At 38.4% G+C, this 21,761-nt stretch overlaps 1 pseudogene; it reads left to right on the top strand.

Moving 5' to 3' along the window:
* The first annotated feature begins 7,958 nt into the window (after positions 1-7,958).
* Positions 7,959-9,148, top strand: LOC145508925 (acetyl-CoA acetyltransferase, cytosolic pseudogene; annotated as a pseudogene).
* Positions 9,149-21,761: the final 12,613 nt, after the last annotated feature.

Raw genomic sequence — 21,761 nt, forward strand, 5'->3', positions numbered from 1 at the left:
ATTCTTTTCATTGGCTTTATTGAAATTCTTCAACAAATTTAAGAATATTTCAATTCATAATGGAAGAAATAGTACTATATCTACTTGTACAGTGAAGTACAGGAAATGAAAGAGGCATAGCTCATCTCTAAATATCTATAATAGTTCTATCTGGTACTTCTTTATGTAATAGTACTTTCATTATTGTATTTTATCTCACTAATATTGAGGGTATATAAATGAATTCACAATATATTGATTTTTTTGGTCAAGGATTAATAAATAATCCAAATAGAGGTGAAAGGCAAGGAATAACATACATAAATGAGTCATTTTTTTTTAGATATACAGTGCCAGTAGGGAATAAAGAAGGCTTCTCATAATTAGAGCATTTTCTTCCTCCTTTTTATTTTCAGTGCTAGATTTTTCCTCTGTGTTCAATAAATGTTTATGAAACAAGATTGTGTTATCAATAACAGAGTCACAGTTAAATTTTATTTGGAAAGGCATAGTTCCATTATTGACCTGAACATGAGTGATTTAAATCTCCACTGCTAAGCATTGTATATGATATTTAACTTCTGAGTTAATGTATGTTAACTGAAAGAATGCATAAATAAATTCTCTACTCTTCAGTTAGCTCTAATCGGAAGTTATTTGTTTTGGCAACATTGTATTACTCTAAAAAAATGAAGCATGTATAGAAGAATATCAACATTCATCATATCTGGGTTGTCAAAACTTGGCTGTTTAATATCATTCTCTTTATTTTTCTATATGTTTAAACCATTTAGAAACTAAAAAATATGTAATGTGTCTTATTTTTGTTTTTCTTTTCCTTCAATCCAAACTATTCTATAACATTATTAAATAAATATTTTTGTGTTCACACAGCACAAAGTGGTGAGAATATAGGTGTATGTAAAAATATATGTAGTTTTCTTTCAGGCTCTTCCTCTGAATAACATGTAGGCATGAACTAAGCTAAAATAAATATATTTTAAAATTCATGGCCGAATTCTCAAGAAACTAAAGGAAATCTTTAAGTATCTCCTCTTTCACCAATAACACAGAAGGATTTAAAAGCTGAAATCAAAATCACAAGACAGTATGAAATCTGAGGCATTTCTTGGGACATAGGAAGGGAAAATATGATGATACAGCAACCTGGAATTTTAGGGAATAGCTACATCGGAATGAGGATATTACGTCTGGTCTATGGAAGTAGAGAAAATCAGAAGAATTTTCATAAGAGTTGTTTCTCCAAAGGAATCTATCCTTAGAGAAAGAGAAGGATGAAAAAAACTATTGATCAGAAGTGTAGAAGGATGTGAAAATCTGTCTGTTTTGACCACAGCTGCAGACAGGGGATAAAGTGACTCTGTAGAATAGGTGTCTTTGGCTCATCTCACACTAGTTTAGAGTTCTACTTTATTTTTTATTTTTTTAAAGGGGAGTCCATTTTTAAAAATATTTATTTTACTTATTCTTTTATTTTGGCTGTGTTGGGTCATAATTACAGCAAGCAGGATCTTTGATCTTTGCTGAGGAGTGAGAACGCTTAGCTGCAGCATGTGGGATCTAGTTCCCTGACCAGGGATCAAACCCAGCTCCCTGCAGTGGAAGCACAGAGTCTTAGCCAGTGGACTACCATGGAAGTCCCTCAAGTTCTACTTTATATTGAATACTACCTGTTTTATACTACTGGTCAGGAAAACCAGAAGAAGCTGAGAGATTAAACTTAATAATTTAAGTCAAAACTTCAATTGATGGGTTAAATATAAGATAGAGCAGAAAGATAAGTCATAAGCTAAAGGAGAGATTATAGACTAATGATAGTAAGTCATTCTGTATAAATTAATAATGAAATAAAATAAATGCAGCTTACAGAGATGCTAGGATATAGAAACCTTGAAAAATAACTTCAGCGGCATACAAAAAGAAAATAAGAATGAGCACATGCATAATTGGAATTCTAAAAGGAGATTAGAGAAAATGGGGAAGAAACAATGATAACATTTTTTGAGAATTCATGAAAGGTACAAATTATAATTCAAAAGCCATCATGTGAGCTAAACAAGTTAAATATGTAGAAATCCATTGTTAGTCACAACATAGTGAAAGCACAGAACAGCAAAGACAAGGACTCTCTATAACAGTTGCCCCAAATAAATGGCATTGATAAAGGAGTAACAATTAAGTTGAAATTGAAAATTAAAAACCAATAGGAATTATATGTCATGGAGAAGTGTTTTTGTCAAGATTCTCTAGAGAAACAGAATCAATAAGATGTTTAAAGATGTATATAAAAGGATATATCATAGGAAATGACTCCCAGAGTAATGGAGGTTTAGAAGTTCCATGATCTGCTTGCTGTCTGCAAGCTGGAACAAAGAAACCAGTGGTGCAATTTAGTCTGAATCAGAAGACCTGAGAATTGGGAGCTCTATGGTATAAGACCCCAACTTAGTCTGAAAACACAGGAATCAGAAGTACCTAGGTCTAAGGGTCGGAGACGACAGATGTCCAGATCAAGCAGAGAGCAAATTCACCCTTCCTTCACCTTTTTGTTCTATTTAAGTCCTCAAAGGATTGGACTAGGCTTCTCTGATAGCTCAGTTGGTAAAGGATCCGCCTGCAATATAGGAGACCAGGGTTCATTCCCTGGATGAGGAAGCTCCCCTGGAGAAGGAAACTGCAACCCACTCCAGTATTCTTGCCTGGGAAATACCATGGGCAAAGGAGCCTGGTGGGCTACAGTCCATGGGGTCACAAGAATCAGACACAACTTAGAGACTAAACCACCACCACCAGGATTGTATTATGCCTGCTCAGATTCATGAGGGTGATTTTTACTCAATCTACTGATTCAAATGCTAATCTCTTCTGAAAACACCCTCACAGACACACTCAGAAATCATGTTTACCAGTTATTTAAGCATCACTTAGTCCAGTGAAGTTGACACATACAACTGACCATCACAAGATCAACAAGGAATTATGTACCTTAGGTAAGAATGTTTCCAAAACAAGATCAAAAATATTTGCAAATAAATAGATTGCTAGGAGAGCTTTTGTTGTTGTTAAGCTGTTAAATCGTCTTTGCAACCCCATTATGGCCCTCCAGGCTCCTCTGTCCATGGGATTTCCCAGGTGAGAATATTGGAGTGGGTTGCCATTTCCTTCCCCAGGGGATCTTCCTAACCCAGGGACCAAACCCATGTCTTCTGCATTGCAGGTGGATTCTTTACTGCTGAGCCACCTGGGAAACTCTGCTAGGATAGCTTTGTTGTTGTTCAGTTGCTCAATCATGTCTGACTCTTTGCAACCCCCTGAACTGCAGCATGCCAGATGTTGTTCACCATCTCCCTGAGTTTTCTCAAACTCATGTCCATTGAGTCAGTGATGCCACACTCTCTGTGACAGAGTGTGACAGATGTGCCATGCATCTCTGCAAATGGCACAATTTCATTCTTTTTTTATGGTTGAGCAATATTTCATTGTATATACGTACTACATCTTTACCCATTCCTCTGTTGATGGACATTTAGTTTCTTTCATGTTCTGTCTATTGTATATAGTGCTACAATTCATAAACTTTGGGGTTTCTTTTGGAATTATGCTTTTCTCCAGGTATATGCCCCGGAATATGATTGCTGGATCATATGGTAATTCTACTTTTGGTTTTCTAAGGAACCTCCATAATGTTTTCTATAGTGGCTGCACCAACTTACATTCCTACCAACAGTGTAAGAGAGTTCCCTTTTCTCCACACACTCTCCATCATTTGTTATTTGTAGAATTGCTGATCATGGACATTCTGACTGGTTTACATATATAAAATATTTATGCTCAAAGAAGTTGGAAAAATCGCAGATAATGTCTGACTTCTGTGTAGAAGCTTACATAAAGTAATGTAAAGTTTCAACATTAATGAATACTGTAAAGAAAGGTACACAGTGCTACTGTTTAATATAGGGATCTGTGACTTTCAGAGCCTAAAGCGACACGGAAGAAATTACCTAAGTATGGAAGCCTTGAAGATTTCTCTTGTTCTAAAATCTGCCCTTTTATTCACTGTTTCTAGGCTTCCACTGCGGGGGGCATAGCTTTGATCCCTGGCCAGGGAACTAAGATCCTGCATGCTGGGCAATGTGTCCAAAAATGTTTTTTAAAAAAAGGCAGGGAGAAAAGATATTGAGTGCCCACTAAACATCAGCCATTATATTAACATTTTATTCATGCTTCCCTATTTAATCTACATTAACATAGTGAGTTTTCGCTTCCACTTTACAATGGAAAGAATTGGGATACAGAGGAGTTAATAATTATTCAAGATTATGGTAAGAAGGCATGCTTCCCTGGTGGCTCAGTCAGTAAAGAATATGTCTGCAAGGCAGGTGACCTGGGTTCTATCATTGGGTTGGGAAGATCCCTGGAGAAGGGAATGGCAACCCACTCCAGTATTCTTGCCTGGAGAATTCCATGGACAGAGGAGCCTGGTGGGCTACAGCCCATGGGGTCACAAAGAGTTGGACCCAACTGAGCAACTAACACACACTAGATGGTAGAAAAGCAAACAGGGCAGGGATTCAGAGCATAAATATTTTATATATGTAAACAGGGATGACAGAATTATTCTGATATGTGACGGTTTATCACTTCCACTTGATAGCAAGGCAGAAGGTAAGACCTTTGGGGAGTTGAGATGTGGGAAGCAGGTTATCCTGACAAGTTGAGAAAGCTCCTACCTGATAGTTCCTATATGTTGCATGAAGTAGTTGAGGTTCTTTGTTGAGCATGTTGGAGTGATGAAATAAAATTGGTATTTTAAAGTGAGATAAGAAAAATTTAAACATAAAGCTTTTGTCTGCCCATGTAGGCCTCCTCCCTCCCCTCTAGCATGCATTATGCATCTACACTGAGCATTAACCAGACCTCCCCAAGGGCAGAAATACCTGCTCAACCCTAAAGATCAATTTTTCTTCTTCAGACATCAGCCATGCAACTCCTTAGAAAATAACATTCCTTTCTCAATCCTGTAAGAGAACACGATAAGCCACCCCTCATCTGGTACATGCAAGTGTCTACGGTGAGCTTTACGTATGATTCCAACTTGTCATTCCCCTTTAAGATAGTGACTGGTGCAGGGCAGCCTGGGTCAGACGACCTGGGGAGATACTGAGCTGCATCTAACGCAAGGTTTAGCTTGAATACTTTTTTATGACCTTATTAATGTTACTAGGTATATTACTGGCATTCAGTCTATTTTACAAGATTATTATTTTTTGCATTACCAAACGTGTTTATAAGCCTCTGCCAAAAAGAACTAGATGAACTGAGACCATTGACCACATATACAGTTCAATGAGATCAATGATTATAACCCTGGAAGTCTAGATTTGGTAAGAAGCAACAAGAGGAAATCATTTCCGGATCATAACAGACTAGTAAGACAGGCGGGACAGGGACTTTTGGCTGCTATTTACTAAGCCTACTTCAGTAATACTACATGAAGTGACCTACCAATGAAATCCTCACTCAGACTGGGAATGAGTATTTCTAGCACTGTGGGACAACTTGGTCACGGAATACCTCTCAAACCTTGGTTGAAAATAAAGCCAAAAGGGAAGGGAGTATAAAATAAAGCATGTTGCCCATCACCCAGTTCTACAAGAATCAAATCATTACCCTCTGCCATCACTGACCTACAGTACAACCTGAAAAGAACTCAAGGTGAAGATCAGGATAAGGCACTTTGTATTGGGAAAACTGGCGGAACTGGCCTTCAGATAATTAGATACTTTCAGGAGAAAATTTTGTGAATCTGGTTTCTTGCACCTCCCTACACTTAGAAAAACACTAAAACCATTCACTAAGGTATTATATCTGTTCCTTGCAAATAGCAATAGCCTTCTATCAATATGTGTGCTTGATTGCATGGACCCTCTTTCCCATATATACCATATATACTGGCTTCCCACTTTGTGTGTGACAGTCATGTCTGACTCTTTGCAATCCCATGGACTGTAGTCCACCAGGCTCCTCTGTCCATGTCATTCTCCAGACAAGAATATTGGTTACCACTTCCTTCTCCAGGGGATCTTCCTGATCCAGGGATTGAACCTGGGTCTTCCATATTGGCAGGCAGATTCTTTACTGTCTGAGTCACCAGTGAATCTCCCTTTACCTCTGCAGAACAGGCCTCAGAATTTTCTGAAAGACTGTCTCCCAAGTTGGCTCAAATAAATTTTTCCGTTTCTCTCTTAGATTTACTATTGATTAACCTTTTTATTGATTAATTGATTAATTTTATCATTGATGGGGGAAGGTGGAAAAGATAGAGAGGGAAAGGGATTGAAAAGGTGTGGTAAGAAACGTGTGAAGGAGAGTAAAATAAATACATGTGTACCCAAAATTCCCATTTACATCAAGCCTTTTCCCCAAATTTTGGCTCATCTTTCTTTTTTCCTTCAACATCAAACTTCTGGAAAGAATAGACCATGCTTTCTCATTTCATTTCCGCTTTCTTATTCCTTCCTTTTCCATTTCTCCTTCAAATTGCTACACTTGAATGTCTTCCTGAATATTTCACCAAATCTTCCTGACTGAGTCACCACTGACATCTTTATCCGATAATATAATGGACTCATTTCAATTTTTACATTACATGATACTGTCCTCATATTTGAAACTGTTAGTGACTCTGTCCTTCAAGTTCCTCCTCCACTTTTGTTTCCAAGACTGTGCTCTTCTCTATCTTTCTTGCATCTTTAACTATTGATTCTTACTTCTCTTTAGTTACTTGCTTCTTAAATATTGCTAAGTGACAGGGTTCTGCTGAGACCTCTCTCTTCCCTTCCATCTCCTGGACCCAACCCTACCCTTCTCCCTCCCTCCCCCTCTCCTCTATTCTATTTCTTCCCAAATAAGTTAATTCCATCAACTACCTAGACCTCAAAATACCTGCAACATTTATAATGGCTATAATAAAATAAGTGCTTACTATGAACTAGGCACTGTAATATCCAGGAACTAGATACACAGCTAGGAGAAGGCAATGGCACCCCACTCCAGTACTCTTGCCTGGAAAATCCCATGGATGGAGGAGCCTGGTGGGCTGCAGACCATGGGGTTGCTAACTCTCAGTCGGAAATGACTGAGAGACTTCACTTTCCCTTTTCACTTTCATACATTGGAGAAGGAAATGGCGACCCACTCCAGTGTTCTTGCCTGGAGAACCCCAGGGACGGGGGAGCCTGGTGGACTGCCGTCTATGGGGTCGCACAGAGTCGAACACGACTGAAGCGATTTAGCAGTAGCAGATACACAGCTATATATATCTTATCCTCAGCAAAACGTTTAGACAGAAGTTTTGATTTCCCATTTTTCATATGAAGAAATTGTGGCACAGAGATCCTTGGTACTCAGTTAATAAGTGACAATAAAATTACCAACTTGAATCCATGTTTTCCTGAAGTGAAGATCTGTGCTTTTGTTAACCAGTGACCCATAGATACACTCAAGTTTCCTAAATGTTTGATTCAAGGTTAGAATATTCTACTAAACTATAGATCCACATATTTACTCATTCATTTGCTCGCTTATTCTTTCTTTGATTCAACATATATTTACTGAGCAATTATTATGTGTCTGGCAAGCATGTCACACATTGGGTATGCAACAATGATAAAAAAGATAGGACCTTTGTTCATGAAACTTACAGGGATGGTTGGTAATTGTGGTACAATGAATAATGCCTCCTTCCAAAGATGTCTGTGCACTCACCCCTGAAACCTATAACAATGTTATATTACATGGCCAAGGAACCTTGCAGATGTAGTTAAGGTTACTGATCTTGACATGGAGATAGTACCCTAGATTATATGAGTAAGAACATCTAATCATTTTAAAAGCCAGCACTAAGCCGGCTGCTCTGGGGCCCACAGTATTTGCTCGAGAGGCAGTAGTGCGGCAGGATGAGTACAGACTCGGACCCTGTGGTCATCATCTTGGCGGTGCGCACCATCATAGGCTCCTTCAATGGTGCCTTATCCACCATTCCTGTCCATGACCTGGGCTCAACTGTCATCAGAGAGGTCCTGAAAAGGGCCTCTGTGGCTCTCGAAAAGGTCTCGGAGGTCATTTTTGGACACGTTTTGGCAGTAGGCTGTGGACAGAACCCTGTTCGACAGGCCAATGTGGGTGCAGGAATCCCCTACTCTGTTCCAGCGTGGAGCTGCCAAATGATCTGTGGGTCAGGCCTGAAAGCCGTGTGCCTCGCAGCCCAGTCGATAAGGATAGGAGACTCCAGCATTGTTGTTGCAGGAGGCATGGAAAAGATGAGCAAGGCTCCTCATTTGGTTCACTTGAGGACAGCAGTCAAGACTGGGGAAGAACCACTGACTGACAGTATCCTCTGTGACGAGCTCACTGACACATTCCACAACTATCATACGGGCATTACAGCCGAAAATGTGGCCAAACAATGGCATGTGAGTCGAGAAGACCGGGACAAGGTTGCAGTTCTGTCCCAAAACAAGACAGAATGCACAGAAGACCAGCCATTTCGACAAAGAGATCGTATCAGTTTTTGTATCTTCTAAAAAAGTCTTACTGAAGTTAAAACAGATGAGTTTCCTCATCATGGGAGCAACATGGAAGCTGTGTCTAAGCTAAAGCCTTGCTTCCTTATGGATGGACCGGGAACAGTCACACCAGCTAATGCTTCAGGAATGAATGATGGTGCTGCAGCAGTGGTTCTGATGAAGAAGTCTGAAGCTGGCAACTGTGGGTTCACACCGTTAGCACAGATAGTTTTCTGGGCACAAGCAGGTATGGAGCCTTCCATTATGGGAATAGGACCAATTCCAGCAATAAAGCAAGCTGTTGCAAAAGCAGGGTGGTCACTGGACGATGTTGATGTATTTGAAATCAATGAAGCCTTTGCAGCCCTCTCTGTTGCAATAGCTAAAGAACTTGGTTTAAACCCAGAGAAAGTCAACACTGAAGGAGGAGCCACAGCCCTGGGCCATCCCCTTGGAGCATCTGGCTGTCGTATTCTCATCACCCTGTTACACACACTGGAGTGCACGGGTGGACGCTGTGGTGTTGCTGCCCTATCACTGGGGGTGGGATGGGAATAGCAATGTGTGTTCAGAGAGGGTGAAACTGCCCAACAGCTAATTAGGCTGAGTTAAACTAAACCACAACTGCATTTTTTCACTAATAATACTAAGTCATGTGAAACCAGAGGACCAAAGTGAGGGTGGAAACTATCTCCCACTTCACAAGAAATGCAAGACTCGACAGGCTGTTGCACTTTAATGTGTAATATTCAAGGTGCAAGCAAGCTGCATCTAACATTGTTATAAATAAAACAGATCAGTCATCGAGGAAAAAATAAATAAATAAAAGCCAGAGACCCTTTCTTGGTTGAAGCTGGAGGGAGATGAGGACTTGAAGAAAAGGAAGGAGAGATGGAGCATGAAAAGGACTTTGATCCACAGTTACTGGCTTTAAAGGCATAGGGAATATGAGTCAAGGGATGCAGTAGAATTTAGGTGCTGAGAATAAGCCAACAGTCATCAAAGAAATGGGGACTTCAGTCCTATAGCTGCACGGAACTCAATTCAGCCAACATGAGACTAAATGACCAGTGAAGCCTAAAACATTTGCCCTGCATAGAAAAAAGTCTGCTTCTAAGCAGATTCTGTCATAGAGACTCTCTTGAGTTTTTATAAAGGAACACAGTCCTGTAGACACCTTGATTTTAGCCTTGTGACATTCTCTAAGCAGAGACCCAGCCAAGCCCATCTGACTAATCACTTGTGGAAATAGATGAAAGTATGTATTGCTTTCAAAGTCATTACATTTATGATACATTATCATGTCATTGATAGAAATCAATATAGTAATAAACATGAAAACTCACAAATAAATTCATAATTAACTATGTTGGCAACTACTTAGTTGAAAAGAACAGAAAAGTATGAAAGAGAATAATAGAGGATTCCCTTAAAGATATTCCGAAGAGGAAGACAGAAGGAAGACAGAAAGGTGAACTTTCTTTACGTTTTGTTTGTAGTCACTGCTTCTTGTCTCAATGATGCCAGTATTCACTTTGACAAATACTCACAGAAGCACTTATTAAGTACTGCAGGGATGATATAGAAAAGGTAAGGAGATGCCTCATCTTACAGATCCTGTAGTCCAGAACACAATGTCCAAACAAACAGTTTGTGGACCAAATCTGGCCTGCCACTTGGTTTTGCATGGGTTGTGAGTGAAGAAGCATTTTTACATTTTTAAATGGTTGAGAATAAAATCAAAAGAATAATAATACTGTGTGACATGTGAAATTATATGAGATTCAGATTTCAATGTCCATAAATAAAGTTTTATTGGAACACATCCAGGTTCCTTCATTTGTGTACTGTCTATGGATGCTTTTACAGTAAAATGGCAGAGTTGAGCATCTGTGAAAGAGACTAAACGGCCAGTGAAGCCTGAAACATTTGCCCTTCATAGGAAAATATGCTAACTCCTTAGTGCGTTAGTTGCTCAGTCATGTCTGCCTCCTTGGGACCCCATGGATTGTATCCCGCCAGGCTCTTCTCTCCATGGAATTCTCGAGGCAAGAACACGGGAGTGGGATGCCATTCCCCTTTCCAGGGAATCTTCCCGACCCAGGGATTGAACCTGAGTCTCCTGCTTTGCTGGCAGATTCTTCACTGAGTCACCGGGGAAGCCCAGAATATAGCTAAGTCAAGCATGTAAGTGATCTCTGAGATGAAGTACAATTGGAAAAGTACCATTTAGCAGGGTCTGCAACAGCCAGGATTTGATGCCTGATGATCTGAGATGGAGCCGATGTAATAATAGAAACAAAGTGGACAATAAATGTAATGTGCTTGGATCACCCCCAAACCACCCCTCCCACCCGGTTTGTGGAAAAATTGTCTTCCACAAAACCAGTCCCTAGGGCCAAAAAGGTTGGGAGTCACTAATCTAGGTAGACTGTATTTGCTCATGGAGATCAGCAAAGAACGCACAAAACAGTTAGCATTTTAGATTATCTTTAAAGAAAATGGGAGCTAAGACTGAGCTACTCAGAAAGTAGGAAGAGGTTCACTGACAGGCCAGGTGCCAAAAGAACTTTTGCCGCATTTGTTCTTCGTTGGTATTTTAAAAACTGAAGTTACTTATTAAAAAACTGGAGGAGATAATTTCTTTCTTACTTTTCTTCACTCCTTAAAGGCACAAGGACAAAAACTTTGTTAGTAATTTTATGATTTAAATTTCTTGCGTGAAATGAAATTCTGCTGATGATGAATCTCATGTTGTCTAGAGCTGTGAAGTTGTTCTGTACTTCCAGTGTCCTTGTTTTTATTTGTCTTCCTTCTGTTTTATAAATATTTAAATTCATTTAAATTATTAAAATGAATTATCACCTCCATTTTGCTAAACACATTTAGCTGTTCCCCATCCCCTCCCATTATTGAAATGATTGTCACAACTTGACACAGCCTCCCCCTCAATGTGTTTGCCCCGGCAAGACTTACGAGAAGCCCAGCATCTTGGCTTGCAAATGCCTTCTTTAGACTCTAAGCATTTTTTTCTTTGTCTTAGCTAATATCTTTACTAATGTTTTAGCTGTTCATTGATGTAATTGAATCTCAAATTGTTTTTATTGTGTTCTGTAATACTATGGGATATTCTAAATACTGTAATAGTAATTAATATTAATAATCAGTGCTGTTTCACAGGTCAGTTGCTGAGTCAAGCTCAGTTATGGGTTCATAAATGTAAAATCATCAAAGATTGCACAGTGGGAGACTCTGGTTTCCTTTCTCTACCCCTGGTTGAGCAAGTGAACTCATCCTTACATTGTTCCTTGCTAACTATGAAACAGATGCTTTGCATTTTTTAGATCTCAATTACGTCTAAAGAAAGTGGCTTTCTTGATAAGACCCTCTAAAATTAGAGAGTTGTGGAATTATCTAGTAATATATGTCTTACTAATTCAACTTGTCATGGTAACATGCAATTAAAACTTTCCTTTGGGACTAAAATGAAAAATCCCAGTTGCTTCTAAAGAAGTTTAGCCAATACATAATGAGAAGAATAATTCAAGTAAATGGGACTGAGTTTCATAGAGAAAAGGAAAATAAAAGCAAACTTTTTAAAAGAAGTAAATTATTACTACATTTGGTAATTTTACAGTTTTCATCTCACTTATTAGGTCCTCTTATTATTTTTCCCAATTGAAGCAGTGCCATTATTTTTTATTTGCTAGAGAAAGGGGCATTAAATTTCTTTTATGAAACCACAACTCCAAATTATCTTTCTTTTGCAGAATAAGCATTTGTTGTTGTTGTGGTTCAGTAGCTTAGTTGTTTTCACTTTGTGCGACCCCATGGACTGCAGCACACCAGGCTTTCCTGTCCTTTACCATCTCCCAGAACTTGCTCAAACTCATGTCCATTGAGTAGACGATGCCATCCAGCCGTCTCATCCTCTATCGTCCCCTTCTCCTCCTGCCTTCTATAAGAATAAGCATAACTGATATCAAATATTACTTTTATTTTAAGGGAATATATTATACCACTGATACTGCATTTCACTAATCTAGTGAAAGCATTTTAAACAAAGTTAACTAAAGAACAGTATTATTTTTATATATTTATATCTATATTAATATCCATATTGACATTTTTATATCTGATTATCTTATATATACATTTAAAATCTTGTAGTAAGACAAGTCATGTTTATATGCTATTGTGTAAATTATTGAATTATAGCTCATGTGAACAATTTCTTTTCTGTGTTTACTGTTATAATAAATTGTCTATAGAATATTTACTGTATTTCATTGATTCTAAGATGCCCATTTCTTTTTTTTTCACATTTAAAATCTCTGAAGTAAGGATGACCTATCATAATTAAATTGCTAGCATTATTTATTTCTAAGTATTTCAATATGTAATGTAACAACATACCTTTCACAAGTAATAGTGACAGATCCAATGAAATGCTGAGTATTGAGACTGCTTCTCAAAGAATGCCATAGTTTGTCAGAGACTACCTGCTCTATAGTAATCATTTTTTTTTCTTTTTCAAAATTTTAGCTATACATAAAGCCAAAAATCCTAAACTTTACTAGACTACCTTAAGTGTTACTGTTTGATTTGCTAGGGCTACCTTAACAAAATACTACAAAGTGAGTGGCTTAAGCAACAGAAATGTATTTTCTCAGAGTTCTAAAGGCTAGAGGTCAAAGATAAAGGTGTCCACGGGGGGCCATGCTCCTACTGAAGTTGCTAGGAAAGACCTGTTCCAGTCATCTCTCCTAGCATCTGATAGTTCCTTGGTTCTTGCAGCTTAGCTCCAATCTTCAGGGGGTGTCCTCTCTGTGTTCATGCCTGGCTCTGTGCATTGTACTGTTTTTATAAAGACACTAATCATGAGACTTCTCTGGTTGTCTAGTGGTTAAGAATTCACCTTGGAATGCAGGGGGCGTGGGTTTGATCCCTGGCTGGGAAACTAAGATCCCACATGCCACGGGGCAATTAAGCCCCGTGCACCAAAACAAAGATCCCACATGCCACAACTAAGACCGAATGCTGACAAATAAATAAATTTAAAAAAGAAAAAAGAAAGACACCAATCATATTGGATCAGGGGTCCACCCTACTCCAGTGTGATGTATCTTCAATAGCTTAAGTTTTATTTTATTTTTTACCCATAAACACAGATGTGTGCTTTATTTTATCATCTAAAACCAAAAACCCCAAAGTGCCATTAATGCACAGACAGCTGCTTGGATAGAAATCAAATCTATAACTAACAGAATTTGTACTGCAATTTTCAAATAATACTTACATGTTATGTTTCATCCTTGTTACAAAACTCTAAAATTAGCATTTGTCATTCATTCACTAAATCATGTCCAACTCTTTGCGACCCCGTGGACTGCAATATGCCAGGTTGCCCGGATTCTGCTCAAATTCGTGTCCATTGAATAGGTGATGAATAGTGAAGTAAAACTCGCTCAGTTGTGTCCGACTCTTTGCAACCCCGTGGACTAGACAGTCTATGGAATTCTCCAGGCCAGAATACTGGCGTGGGTAGCCTTTACCTTCTCCAGGGGTTCTTCCCAAACCAGGGATTGAACCCAGGTCTCCCACATTGCAAGCAGATTCTTTACCAGCTGAGCCTCAAGGGAAGCCCAAGAATACTGGAGTGGGTAGCCTATCCCTTCTCTGGTGGATCTTCCTGGCCCAAGAATCCAATAGGGGTCTCTTGCATTGCAGGCAGATTCTTTACCAACTGAGCTATGAGGGAAGCCCTGCTACACTTGATCTTAGCCAAAAGGCTGAGAAGCAATGATGAATAGCTCTATTTTTAAATGAAGTCATATTCTGAGGTACCGAGGATTAGGACAACATATGAATTTTGAGTAACACAATCCAACCTGTAATAATGACTACTTTCTCATCAATGAGATATAAAAATGTGTCAGTTTCCAGGAGTCTTCCTTAAGACATGGCTGACAGATATTCCTTGTCTTTTTGATTTTTCCTCTGTCTTGCTCCCTGGAATAGAGGTATTGCTTTAGAATCTGAGGATAAAAGACACTGCTCAGGTATGTTAGAGCAGAATCTTGGTACCTAAAATCTTTGTAAAGCACAGCTTTACAAGTCTTCATTTACAAAACTTCATTTGAGTTGATATTTGAACTTTTCCAACATCAGTTAGAATTTTCATTTTACCACCTGCTAGCTGTGGGCCATTCACATGTATCTGAAATATATATACTTCATTTCTCTGTTTGTAAAAGAAAAATAATTATATCTACCTCTCCAATATTGGTATTAAAAGTTCTACTGTATGCATGTTGTATGTGTGTGCTCAGTCAAGTACAACACTTTGTGACCCCATGGACTGTAGCCTCCCAGGCACTTCTGTCCATGAGATTCTCCAGGCAAGAATACTAGAGTGGGTTGCCATTTCCTCCTCCAGGAGATAGCACTTGCATGATAATAACACAAAATATCTTTCGTGTTAATATAATAACACAAAACCTGCAGATGACACCACCCTTATGGCAGAAAGCAAAGACAAACTAAAGAGCCTTTTGATGAAAGTGAAAGAAAGAGGAGAGTGAAAAAATTGGCTTAAAACTCAACATTCAGAAAACTAAGATCATGGCATCTGGTCCTATTACTTCATGGCAAATAGATGGGGAAACAGTGGAAACAGTGGCTGACTTTATTTTTGGGGGCTCCAAAATCACTGCAGATGGTGACTGCAGCCATGAAATTAAAAGACACTTACTCCTTGGAAGAAAAGCTACGACCAACCTAGACATCATATTAAAAAGCAGAGACATTACTTTGCCAACAAAAGTCCATCTAGTCAAAGTTATGGTTTTTCCAGTAGTCATGTATGGATGTGAGACTTGGACTATAAAGAAAGCTGAGCACCAAAGAATTGATGCTTTTGAACTGTGGTGTTGGAGAAGACTCTTGAGAGTCCCTTGGACAGCAGGAAGAACCAACTAGTCCATCCTCAAGGATTTCAGTCCTGAATATTCATTGGAAGGACTGATGCTGAAGCTGAAACTTCAATACTTTGGCCAGCTGATGCAAAGAACTGACTCACTAGAAAAGACCCTTTAATCCAAAAGATTGAAGTCAGGAGGAGAAGGGGACAACAGAGGATGAGATTGTTGGATGGCATCACTGACTCAATGGACATGGATTTGGGTGGACTCCAGGAGTTGATGATGGACAGGGAGGCCTGGCATGCTGCAGTCCATGGGGGTCACAAAGAGTCGGACACGTCTGAGTGACTGAACTGAACTGAACTGAATAACACAAAAACATGTTATCATGTTAATATAATGATACTAAAACATTTTGTAACACAGTAACAGCACTGTCACTGTCGTTATAGAGATTTTCATTTGAACGGAAAATTGGAATTAAAGTTTATTAAGGAGAAAGGGGCATGACAAAGCTGTTTATTGTCACCCTGTTTATTTAACTTATATGTAGAGCACATTATGCGAAATGCTAGGCTGGATGAGCTACAAGCTGGAATCAAGATTGCCAGGAGAAATGTCAACAACCACCTCAGATATGCAGTTAATACCACTCTAATGGCAGAAAGTGAAGAGGAACTAAAGAGAGAGCTTCTTGAAGGTGAAAGAGAGTGAAAAAGTCAGCTTAAAACTCAACATTAAAAAAGCTAAGATCAAGGCATTCTGTCCCATCACTTCATGGCAAATAGAATGGGAAATGTGGAAGCAGTGACAGACATCCTCTTGGGCTCTAAAATTTCTGCAGATGATGACTGCAGCCATGAAATCAGAAGACGATTGCTTCTTGGATGGACAACTATGACAAACCTAGACTGTGAGTTAAAAAGCAAAGACATCACTTTGCTGACAAAGTCCATATATTCAAGTCTATGGTCTCTCCAGTAGTCATGTATAGATTTGAGAGCTGGACCATAAAGAAGGCTGAAGACCAAAGAATTGATGCTTTCGAAAAATGGAGCTGGAGAAGACTCTTGAGAGTCCCTTGGACAATAAGAAGATCAAATCAGTCAATCCTAAAGAAAATCAACCCTGAATATTCATTGGAAGGACTGATGCTGAAGCTGAAGCTCCAATACTTTGGCCACCTGATGCGAAAAGCCAACTCAATGGTAAAGATCCTGATGCTGGGAAAGATTGAGGGCCGGAGGAGAAGGGGGTTGACAGAGGTTCAGATGCTTGAATGGTATCACCGATTCAATGGACAGTAGTTTGAGCAAACTCAGGGAGACAGTGAAGAACAGGGAAGCCTGTCATGCTGCAGTCCACGGAGTCACAAAGAGTTGGTAACTGGTTGGCACATAACTGAGTGACTGAGCAACAATAGCAGTTTTTTTTATCACATTACTTTAATAGCACTTATAACAAAAACAGAATAGTGAAATACAACATGCCATCCATATCAGTAAATATATGTTCCAAGATTTTATTTTTAAAAGTTTTTTTTATTACCATTAACAACAATTGTGTAATTATGATTTTTTTTTGAGAGGTTATTCTGAATTCTTTTCCACCAGAAGCTATACATACATAGTTGTCTATATTATCTTTGGAGAGTTTTTATCTGTCTCTAACTTTAAAGCTCATTATTTTTGCTATTTGCCTTTTCCTTCCAGGAAAGATTTTTTTTCCCCTAATCTTCTTGTGTTTTCCCAGCAGGAGTACTATTTTAAACAGATTGCTCTGTTCATATGTTCTGCCCCTGGAATTGGCATGATTATGTTTGGGTCTTAATGGGGAAATTATTAAAGTAAGGAAGGTTTCAGCTTGATAGAGCTAAAGCTTGCCTTTGACCATTTTGAAATGAGTAATAACAGTTTATATTGCCATTTATCAGACCCTAACACTCCAAGCAACAGATCTGTCATAAAAGATATATTTTCAGAAAGAATTATTCAAATTGTCAATATTAAATTACTTTCTAGTTAATAAAAGTGAAATGGGTTTATCATTTGAATAATTTTATTGTAGAAATTGAAGAGCTAGAAAGATAAACTCTCCAGTGACAGCCTAGTGGGAGATGGACACCTGTGGCTTTATTGATGCATAGTATCTAAAAGTAAATAAAACATAATGCAATAAAGAAACTGCCTTGCCTTGCTTATGTTTATGTCTTCCTAGTTTATTCAGTTCATTATCTGGACCAGGGCTTTTCTCTTCTCAGTTACATTCCTTGACTGTTAGAGTCTAAATATTTATAAAATGAATATCTGTCTATGCCAATTGTGATAGCTAAGCTTGTCTTTCTGTGCTTCCCCTGGTGGTTCAGTGGTAAAGAATTCTCCTGCCAATCCAGGAGATACAGGAGACCTAGGTTTAATCCCTGGGTCAGAGAGATCCCCTGGAGGAGGAAATGGCAACCCACTCTAGTATTCTTGCCTGGGAAATCCCATGGACAGGGGAGACTGGTGGGCTATAGTCCATGGAGTCGTAAAGAATTGGCTAGGACTCAGCACAAGAGCTCGTTTTTCTACCATTTTTCTACCAAGATAGAGGATGTTTAGGTACTATAAATGTATGTATTTTTATCCATTGTTCCAAAGGACTTTCAAGATTCATAGCTACTTGTAATAAGCGTATTTTAAGAATTAACTGATTATTCATGTAACCCTGGGTTAGAACTATTGCACACTGTTTTAGTATTGTTTACTTGAAATGATACGGTATGTGATCAACAACAGCAAAAAAATGTGCATGTTAATTTTTCAGCCCAAAGATATGTTCAGCTGAGTTTACCTCTTTTTCAGTGTAAGGAATGTCTAAAATATTTTCTGACATTCTATGCCTTCAAGGAAGAAACTAAAAGAATTTTAGAGTTGCAGTTTGTGTTAAGTATTAAAGCATTTGCCATCTGACTTAGAATGACAATGTCCTATCAAATTTCAGCACCTCTTGATCTTCAGTCGAAATAGAAGCTGTTTCTGAATCTACATGCAGTCTGGGTAACTACTCATGGGTGCACTTGAGCCATTGAAGTGTTCCCAGTTATCGGCCCTTGGGATGACTACATTAATGTGGTATGGAGACTAATTCATTTCAAACCTTTTTCATAATCACAACTGGAAAGAATTTCATGCTTTAATCACATACTTTAGTTCATACAAATTAATGTTTTCTCTTCATAGTTCAAAAGAAAATTGCCTAGATTTGATGTTCTCCCAGATTGACTTTAAACTGCTGGTAGGGATGGCATTTGGAGAGAAGGAAGTAGCCAGCATTCTTCTTCAGCATCATTCCTTTCTTGAACTTTGTCGTGTATAGCCCAAGGCATTTAACAAAGTCCTCTAATTGCAGTCTGTGATCAAGAAAATGCTGGAAGATGGAGTGTTTGTGGGTCTGTCCATCTCATCTTAGGAACCAGGCAGTCCAAGGGCAGAAGAGGGGCAGCGAGATGGATGCAGAGTAGCCTGGGTTCAGGTCACCTTATAATTTAACTAGACTTGCAAACTTGAGAGATTTATCTACCCTCTTTAAGCCTCAGATTTTTTTGCACCTCAACGATGATATAGACAAGAGCCAACACAGTTTTTTTTTTTTGTTTGTTTAATGTGGAAATAGTGAGACACTGTAGAGTTTGGTCTCTAAGAAATGATAATTATGTGATGTCATAGGTAGTGGTGGCTGTTTAGTCGCTAAGCTTTGTGACTCTTGCAACCCCATGGACTGTAGGCCACCAGGCTCCTCTGTCCGTGGGAACTTTCCAGGCAAGAATACTGGAGTGGTTTTCTGTTTTCTTCTCCAGGAGGTCTTCCCAATCCAGGGATCAAACACACATCTCCTGCATCTCCTGTATTGGTAGGCAGATTCTTTACCCCTGTGCCACCAAGGAAGCCCTTGGTGATATCATAGGGGTGATAGTTAAAGCTACAATGGCAATCATACTGCAGTTTATACATGTATCCAATCAACAAGTTGTACACCTTGAAATTACACAATGTTATATGTCAAATATATTTCAACTGAAAAAACCTTTTAACCAGAATATGAGCTCTGGAGGCAGACTAGCCTGTATTTGAATCTTGGCTCTCTTTACCATAAAGTGTGGGAAAATTACTTAACCTCTCTAGTCTTTACTTTAAAATTTATTTTAATTATAGTACTTTTTCATTAGTGTGTTATTGTAAGAAATAAATAGTTTTTTCAGGTAGAATGCCACATGGAATGGAGTAAATGCTCAATAAAGCTGATTTTGTAGTTATAATGATCATAGTCTCTATATGGCAAAGTAGAGAGTTTACTTTGAGAAGAAAGGCAAAAGTTAGATCCTTAGGAGCTTATTTTCTTGTTATATGTGGAAATAACCTGAATATTGGCATTTTAGTAGGATCATATTAGCTGTTTGGAGAAGGAATTGTATGGAGGAGAGAAGTTGAAAGTTCTCAAGGTAAAACAAGTGGAAATGTAAATTTTAAAATACGGATGGACTTCATGTTGTTTTGCAGGTAGGATTGACATTTGGTGACTAAATATGCAGAAATACAAGAAGTGGATAACGCTTTTGTCCCGTGAGCAATAAAGTCATGTGATGGTGGTGATCTTTTATGATACAGACAGATGATGGCCCCATTAATAAAAGATGAGGAAAACAGGAGAAGAAGAAGGTTTTGAAAGGTAAAGATGATGAAACGGTTTTAGAAAATTTAACACCAATACTCAAAACTGATGTGACATAGTAGTGAAACAAGTGGTAAAAGTTGTTTTGGGAACAGTGACACAGATCTCTGGAAATTAGTGAAGATGTTTGGAGAATCAGAGCCTGATTTCCTGGCTACCACAACTATAATATGATCGTTCCTTTGAAAAGCTTAAGATGTACTTGGAAAAGAGTCAAGGAAGAAAATACAAATATTAATTGTTGCCTTATTATGAATTCAACAACACTCTCTAAAACATGCTTGGACTAGTTGAATTGAGTAATTATTGAAGTAAGTGATTTGGAGAATAAATTCTGTCTAAAGGGAAAGATACTGGTTAGAATATTACAGTGAAAGAGCAAAAGGGTACAAGGCATTTAGAAGAAAGATTGGAGGGAGAATAGAAAAGTGCAAGTGGCAACAAGACATTTTGCTCGCTTGTGCAATTACTTAGGGTTGACTGTTAATTTTTCCATAGGAACTGGTATAGATCTTGCATGCATTCTATAAACACATGTTAAGTAAGTACTTTGTTCTGAGTTCTGTTAAGAGTTTAAAATACAGGGATGAATGAGAGTTAAAGGATCTGACTCAAAGAGCCTACATGCTGCTTTCTCAAAGAGTAAGTTTAAACTATTAATATCAAGTTAAAAAATAACTATGGTATGTTCAGATTTTGATTGGTAACATAAAGAAAATTCACCATGAGACACAATAGAAAGCAATGGCAGGTTCTTGCCTTAGGTATTCAAGGAAGAACCTCATCTAAGGAGACATGAAATGGCTTTCATATATCTTGCTATATATCTTTCATAGATCTTCTAACATATGATTGTTAGAAGAGATATAGACAGATTTTATGGACAGAGATTTTAAAGGAAGGAAACTTCCCTGGCAGAATGAAAGTTTCTAATATATGCTTTAAAAATAAATAAAATGAGAGCTATTAGGAGATACTTATGTGTTTTGGAGAATAACCAAACATAAAGGGAGAAATTAATGATGCAGGATAAAAAGAACTGGTTTTAAAAATGGAATCTTGAATGGTGAAATGGGATGGAATCTTGAGTACAAAGAAAGCAACAACATTTAGTAGGAAAAGGACATTTCTTCTGTTTCAGAGGAGGGGAACTGACTATATTGGTATATGCATGCAGGCTAAGTTGCTTCAGTCGTGTCCAACACTTTGCAACACTATGGCCTGTAACCTGGCAGTCTCCTGTGTCCATGGGGATTCTCCAGGCAAGAATACTGGAGTAGCTTGCTATTTCCTTCTCCAGGGGAATCTTTCTGACCCAGGAATCCAACCTGCATCACTTATGTCTCCTGCATTGGCATGTAGGTTCATTATCCCTAACGCTACCTGGGAAGTCCCCATATTTAATAGCTCTTTTGATAGGCAGAAGAAGGACCTCTCTCCTGGGTTGAATACTTTTCTCCCATTTCCTATTTTATTCCAAACCAAGTAGGGAGAGAAACATTTAAATTGTCGCAAATATGTCCTATTGATTTCCAAACTTTTAAATGCACTTAAAGCATTT

This window comes from Giraffa tippelskirchi, chromosome 6, assembly GCF_054371585.1.
Source record: "Giraffa tippelskirchi isolate mGirTip1 chromosome 6, T2T-mGirTip1v1.2.pri, whole genome shotgun sequence".
Taxonomy (NCBI): Eukaryota; Metazoa; Chordata; class Mammalia; order Artiodactyla; family Giraffidae; genus Giraffa; species Giraffa tippelskirchi.